We start from the raw sequence: 7,500 nt of genomic DNA on the forward strand, positions 1-7,500 counted from the left end.
ATGTCTAGCATAAAAAAAATTAAATTTTTTTTAACTAGAATTGTCTCTTATTTAAAGATGCGAAAATTGAAAATATATCAAATATATTGTTCTTCATAGAGATATATTGTTTATATATATATATACATTGCTTTATACAACCTCAACTCATATGGGACTACCCCCTGAATTTAAGCATATTAATTAGGGGAGGAAAAGAAACTAACAAGGATTTTCTTAGTAGCGGCGAGCGAAAAGAAATCAGTTCAGCACTAAGTCACTTTGTCTATATGGCAAATGTGAGATGCAGTGTATGGAGCGTCAATATTCTAGTATGAGAAATTAACGATTTAAGTCCTTCTTAAATGAGGCCATTTACCCATAGAGGGTGCCAGGCCCGTATAACGTTAATGATTACTAGATGATGTTTCCAAAGAGTCGTGTTGCTTGATAGTGCAGCACTAAGTGGGTGGTAAACTCCATCTAAAACTAAATATAACCATGAGACCGATAGTAAACAAGTACCGTGAGGGAAAGTTGAAAAGAACTCTGAATAGAGAGTTAAATAGTACGTGAAACTGCTTAGAGGTTAAGCCCGATGAACCTGAATATCCATTATGGAAAATTCATCATTAAAGTTATAATATTTAAATAATATTATAGAAATAGTGTGCATTTTTTCCATATAAGGACATTGTAATCTATTAACATATATAATTTATCATAAAATATGACTTATAGTTTATTCAAATTATTATGCTTGCATTTTAACATAGGATAAATGTCATTAATTTGATAAAGTGTTGATAGATTAATAAGAATACAGTGCGTTAATTTTTCGGAATTATATAATGGCATAATTATCATTGATTTTTGTGTTTATTATATGCACTTGTATGATTAACAATGCGAAAGATTCAGGATACCTTCGGGACCCGTCTTGAAACACGGACCAAGGAGTCTAACATATGTGCAAGTTATTGGGATATAAACCTAATAGCGTAATTAACTTGACTATTAATGGGATTAGTTTTTTAACTATTTTATAGTTAATTAACACAATCCCGGGGCGTTCTATATAGTTATGTATAATAATATTTATATTATTTATACCTCTAACTGGAACGTACCTTGAGCAGATATGCTGTGACCCGAAAGATGGTGAACTATACTTGATCAGGTTGAAGTCAGGGGAAACCCTGATGGAAGACCGAAACAGTTCTGACGTGCAAATCGATTGTCAGAATTGAGTATAGGGGCGAAAGACCAATCGAACCATCTAGTAGCTGGTTCCTTCCGAAGTTTCCCTCAGGATAGCTGGTGCATTTTAATGTTATATAAAATAATCTTATCTGGTAAAGCGAATGATTAGAGGCCTTAGGGTCGAAACGATCTTAACCTATTCTCAAACTTTAAATGGGTAAGAACCTTAACTTTCTTGATATGAAGTTTAAGGTTATGATATAATGTGCCCAGTGGGCCACTTTTGGTAAGCAGAACTGGCGCTGTGGGATGAACCAAACGTAATGTTACGGTGCCCAAATTAACAACTCATGCAGAAACCATGAAAGGCGTTGGTTGCTTAAAACAGCAGGACGGTGATCATGGAAGTCGAAATCCGCTAAGGAGTGTGTAACAACTCACCTGCCGAAGCAACTAGCCCTTAAAATGGATGGCGCTTAAGTTGTATACCTATACATTACCGCTAAAGTAGATGATTTATATTACTTGTAATATAAATTTTGAAACTTTAGTGAGTAGGAAGGTACAATGGTATGCGTAGAAGTGTTTGGCGTAAGCCTGCATGGAGCTGCTATTGGTACAGATCTTGGTGGTAGTAGCAAATAATCGAATGAGACCTTGGAGGACTGAAGTGGAGAAGGGTTTCGTGTGAACAGTGGTTGATCACGAGTTAGTCGGTCCTAAGTTCAAGGCGAAAGCCGAAAATTTTCAAGTAAAAATAAATATTACAATTATTGTGAAAATTATATACTTGAATAATTTTGAACGAAAGGGAATACGGTTCCAATTCCGTAACCTGTTGAGTATCCGTTTGTTATTAAATATGGGCCTCGTGCTCATCCTGGCAACAGGAACGACCATAAAGAAGCCGTCGAGAGATATCGGAAGAGTTTTCTTTTCTGTTTTATAGTCGTACTACCATGGAAGTCTTTCGCAGAGAGATATGGTAGATGGGCTAGAAGAGCATGACATATACTGTTGTGTCGATATTTTCTCCTCGGACCTTGAAAATTTATGGTGGGGATACGCAAACTTCTCAACAGGCCGTACCAATATCCGCAGCTGGTCTCCAAGGTGAAGAGTCTCTAGTCGATAGAATAATGTAGGTAAGGGAAGTCGGCAAATTAGATCCGTAACTTCGGGATAAGGATTGGCTCTGAAGATTGAGATAGTCGGGCTTGATTGGGAAACAATAATATGGTTTATGTGCTCGTTCTGGGTAAATAGAGTTATAATCATTTATGGTTGTAACTTGTTCCCCGGATAGTTTAGTTACGTATCCAATTGTGGAACTTTCTTGCTAAAATTTTTAAGAATACTAGTTGGGTCAAACCAATTAGTTCTTATTAATTATAACGATTATCAATTAACAATCAATTCAGAACTGGCACGGACTTGGGGAATCCGACTGTCTAATTAAAACAAAGCATTGTGATGGCCCTAGCGGGTGTTGACACAATGTGATTTCTGCCCAGTGCTCTGAATGTCAAAGTGAAGAAATTCAAGTAAGCGCGGGTCAACGGCGGGAGTAACTATGACTCTCTTAAGGTAGCCAAATGCCTCGTCATCTAATTAGTGACGCGCATGAATGGATTAACGAGATTCCTTCTGTCCCTATCTACTATCTAGCGAAACCACAGCCAAGGGAACGGGCTTGGAATAATTAGCGGGGAAAGAAGACCCTTTTGAGCTTGACTCTAATCTGGCAGTGTAAGGAGACATAAGAGGTGTAGAATAAGTGGGAGATATTAGACTTCGGTTTGGTATCGACAATGAAATACCACTACTCTTATTGTTTCCTTACTTACTTGATTAAATGGAACGTGTATCATTTCCTAGCCATTATACGGATATATTTATTATATCTTATGGTATTGGGTTTTGATGCAAGCTTCTTGATCAAAGTATCACGAGTTTGTTATATAATCGCAAACAAATTCTTTAATGAGAGATGCATTCATGTATTATCGATTTGAAAATTTGGTATAACTCCAATTACTCAGGTATGATCCAATTCAAGGACATTGCCAGGTAGGGAGTTTGACTGGGGCGGTACATCTCTCAAATAATAACGGAGGTGTCCCAAGGCCAGCTCAGTGCGGACAGAAACCACACATAGAGCAAAAGGGCAAATGCTGACTTGATCTCGGTGTTCAGTACACACAGGGACAGCAAAAGCTCGGCCTATCGATCCTTTTGGTTTAAAGAGTTTTTAACAAGAGGTGTCAGAAAAGTTACCATAGGGATAACTGGCTTGTGGCGGCCAAGCGTTCATAGCGACGTCGCTTTTTGATCCTTCGATGTCGGCTCTTCCTATCATTGTGAAGCAAAATTCACCAAGCGTTGGATTGTTCACCCATGCAAGGGAACGTGAGCTGGGTTTAGACCGTCGTGAGACAGGTTAGTTTTACCCTACTAATGACAAAACGTTGTTGCGACAGCATTCCTGCGTAGTACGAGAGGAACCGCAGGTACGGACCAATGGCACAATACTTGTTCGAGCGAACAGTGGTATGACGCTACGTCCGTTGGATTATGCCTGAACGCCTCTAAGGTCGTATCCGTGCTGGACTGCAATGATAAATAAGGGGCAATTTGCATTGTATGGCTTCTAAACCATTTAAAGTTTATTATTTATATTTTAAACGACAATGGATGTGATGCCAATGTAATTTGTAACATAGTAAATTGGGAGGATCTTTGATCACCTGATGCCATGCTAGTTACATATGAAAACATTATTTAATACAATGACAAAGCCTAGAATCAATTGTAAACGACTTTTGTAACGGGCAAGGTGTTGTAAGTGGTTGAGCAGCTGCCATACTGCGATCCACTGAAGCTTATCCTTTGCTTGATGATTCGAAATATAAAAAAAATGTAAATATGCATGTGTAAATATGTATATTTAGTATAAAAAATCTTTATATGCTATATCTAAGAAAGCATATAAGGATTTATCACGGGTTGTCCACGTTTCCCTACTAATTGTGGCCTACTAACTGTTTCGTCATCTTATTAGTGACGTGAAAAATGAAAATAATATTTTTCATTTATATTGTTATAAGTCTTAAACCTTAAGACGGCGGGAGTTGAATTACTTTCGTTTAGGTAGCCAAATGCCTCGTCATCTTATTAGTGACGTGAAAAATGAAAATAATATTTTTCATTTATATTGTTATAAGTCTTAAACCTTATAACGGCGGAAGATGAATTACTTTCGTTTAGGTAGCCAAATGCCTCGTCATCTTATTAGTGACGTGAAAAATGAAAATAATATTTTTCATTTATATTGTTATAAGTCTTAAACCTTATAACGGCGGAAGATGAATTACTTTCGTTTAGGTAGCCAAATGCCTCGTCATCTTATTAGTGACGTGAAAAATGAAAATAATATTTTTCATTTATATTGTTATAAGTCTTAAACCTTAAGACGGCGGGAGTTGAATTACTTTCGCATAGGTAGCCAAATGCCTTGTCATCTTATTAGTGACGCGCATGATTCAATTCAAGAGATTCCTTCTGTCCCTATTTAAAACCTCACGGATATTAAAAATATTAAACATATATTGTTATAAGTCTTAAACCTTAAGACGGCGGGAGTTGAATTACTTTCGCATAGGTAGCCAAATGCCTTGTCATCTTATTAGTGACGCGCATGATTCAATTCAAGAGATTCCTTCTGTCCCTATTTAAAACCTCACGGATATTAAAAATATTAAACATATATTGTTATAAGTCTTAAACCTTAAGACGGCGGGAGTTGAATTACTTTCGCATAGGTAGCCAAATGCCTTGTCATCTTATTAGTGACGCGCATGATTCAATTCAAGAGATTCCTTCTGTCCCTATTTAAAACCTCACGGATATTAAAAATATTAAACATATATTGTTATAAGTCTTAAACCTTAAGACGGCGGGAGTTGAATTACTTTCGCATAGGTAGCCAAATGCCTCGTCATCTTATTAGTGACGCGCATGATTCAATTCAAGAGATTCCTTCTGTCCCTATTTAAAACCTCACGGATATTAAAAATATTATACATATATTGTTATAAGTCTTAAACCTTAAGACGGCGGGAGTTGAATTACTTTCGCATAGGTAGCCAAATGCCTTGTCATCTTATTAGTGACGCGCATGATTCAATTCAAGAGATTCCTACTGTCCCTATTTAAAACCTCACGGATATTAAAAATATTAAACATATATTGTTATAAGTCTTAAACCTTAAGACGGCGGGAGTTGAATTACTTTCGCATAGGTAGCCAAATGCCTCGTCATCTTATTAGTGACGCGCATGATTCAATTCAAGAGATTCCTTCTGTCCCTATTTAAAACCTCACGGATATTAAAAATATTAAACATATATTGTTATAAGTCTTAAACCTTAAGACGGCGGGAGTTGAATTACTTTCGCATAGGTAGCCAAATGCCTCGTCATCTTATTAGTGACGCGCATGATTCAATTCAAGAGATTCCTTCTGTCCCTATTTAAAACCTCACGGATATTAAAAATATTAAACATATATTGTTATAAGTCTTAAACCTTAAGACGGCGGGAGTTGAATTACTTTCGCATAGGTAGCCAAATGCCTTGTCATCTTATTAGTGACGCGCATGATTCAATTCAAGAGATTCCTTCTGTCCCTATTTAAAACCTCACGGATATTAAAAATATTAAACATATATTGTTATAAGTCTTAAACCTTAAGACGGCGGGAGTTGAATTACTTTCGCATAGGTAGCCAAATGCCTCGTCATCTTATTAGTGACGCGCATGATTCAATTCAAGAGATTCCTTCTGTCCCTATTTAAAACCTCACGGATATTAAAAATATTAAACATATATTGTTATAAGTCTTAAACCTTAAGACGGCGGGAGTTGAATTACTTTCGCATAGGTAGCCAAATGCCTCGTCATCTTATTAGTGACGCGCATGATTCAATTCAAGAGATTCCTTCTGTCCCTATTTAAAACCTCACGGATATTAAAAATATTAAACATATATTGTTATAAGTCTTAAACCTTAAGACGGCGGGAGTTGAATTACTTTCGCATAGGTAGCCAAATGCCTCGTCATCTTATTAGTGACGCGCATGATTCAATTCAAGAGATTCCTTCTGTCCCTATTTAAAAACTCACGAATATTAAAAATATTAAAAATATTTTCATATGGATATGCAATCGTATGGATATCCAAATATGTGTGGGAGAGTCGTACTTCCTATACGATAAATGACCGGATTGACGAAACCGTGTTCAAAAAGGTATATAGGGTAGGTGGTGTTCGGCCTACCAATATAATATTAAAATAATATTATATTAAACAGAAGATCGCCAGTATTAATATATAAGCATATGGTTATGAATACATATGCATATAACATATATGAAAATATATGAATATATATAAAAAAATATATATGAATATGAAAATATTTATATGTATATGGAATATATGGTAGGTGATGGTGTTAGCCTACCATATAATATATAATATAATAATTTAATTATATTATATTAAATATGGAAATATTAAAAATATATTAAAAATATTAAAAATATTTTCATATGGATATGCAATCGTATGGATATCCAAATATGTGTGGGAAAGTCATACTTCCCATACAATAAATGACCGGATTGACGAAACCGTGTTCAAAAAGGTATATAGGGTAGGTGGTGTTCAGCCTGCCAATATAATATTAAAATAATATTATATTAAACAGAAGACCGCCAGTATTAATATATGAGCATATGGTTATGAATACATATGCATATAACATATATGAAAATATATGAATATAAAAAAATATATATGGATATGAAAATATTTATATGTATATGAAATATATGGTAGGTGATGAGGATAGCCTACCATATAATATATAATATAATAATTTAATTATATTATATTAAATATGGAAATATTAAAAATATATTAAAAATATTAAAAATATTTTCATATGGATATGCAATCGTATGGATATCCAAATATGTGTGGGAAAGTCATACTTCCCATACAATAAATGACCGGATTGACGAAACCGTGTTCAAAAAGGTATATAGGGTAGGTGGTGTTCAGCCTGCCAATATAATATTAAAATAATATTATATTAAACAGAAGACCGCCAGTATTAATATATAAGCATATGGTTATGAATACATATGCATATAACATATATGAAAATATATGAATATAAAAAAATATATATGGATATGAAAATATTTATATGTATATGAAATATATGGTAGGTGATGGTGATAGCCTACCATA

At 34.9% G+C, this 7,500-nt stretch overlaps 1 non-coding gene across 1 annotated transcript; it reads left to right on the forward strand.

Annotated features, from left to right (window-relative positions):
- The first annotated feature begins 137 nt into the window (after positions 1 to 137).
- LOC138927189 (large subunit ribosomal RNA) lies at positions 138 to 4,087 on the forward strand. The gene has a single exon (XR_011443720.1). It is a non-coding gene; the product is annotated as a large subunit ribosomal RNA (ribosomal RNA).
- The last annotated feature ends 3,413 nt before the right edge of the window (positions 4,088 to 7,500 follow it).

Source organism: Drosophila bipectinata, unplaced genomic scaffold, assembly GCF_030179905.1.
Source record: "Drosophila bipectinata strain 14024-0381.07 unplaced genomic scaffold, DbipHiC1v2 scaffold_180, whole genome shotgun sequence".
NCBI classification, from domain to species: Eukaryota; Metazoa; Arthropoda; class Insecta; order Diptera; family Drosophilidae; genus Drosophila; species Drosophila bipectinata.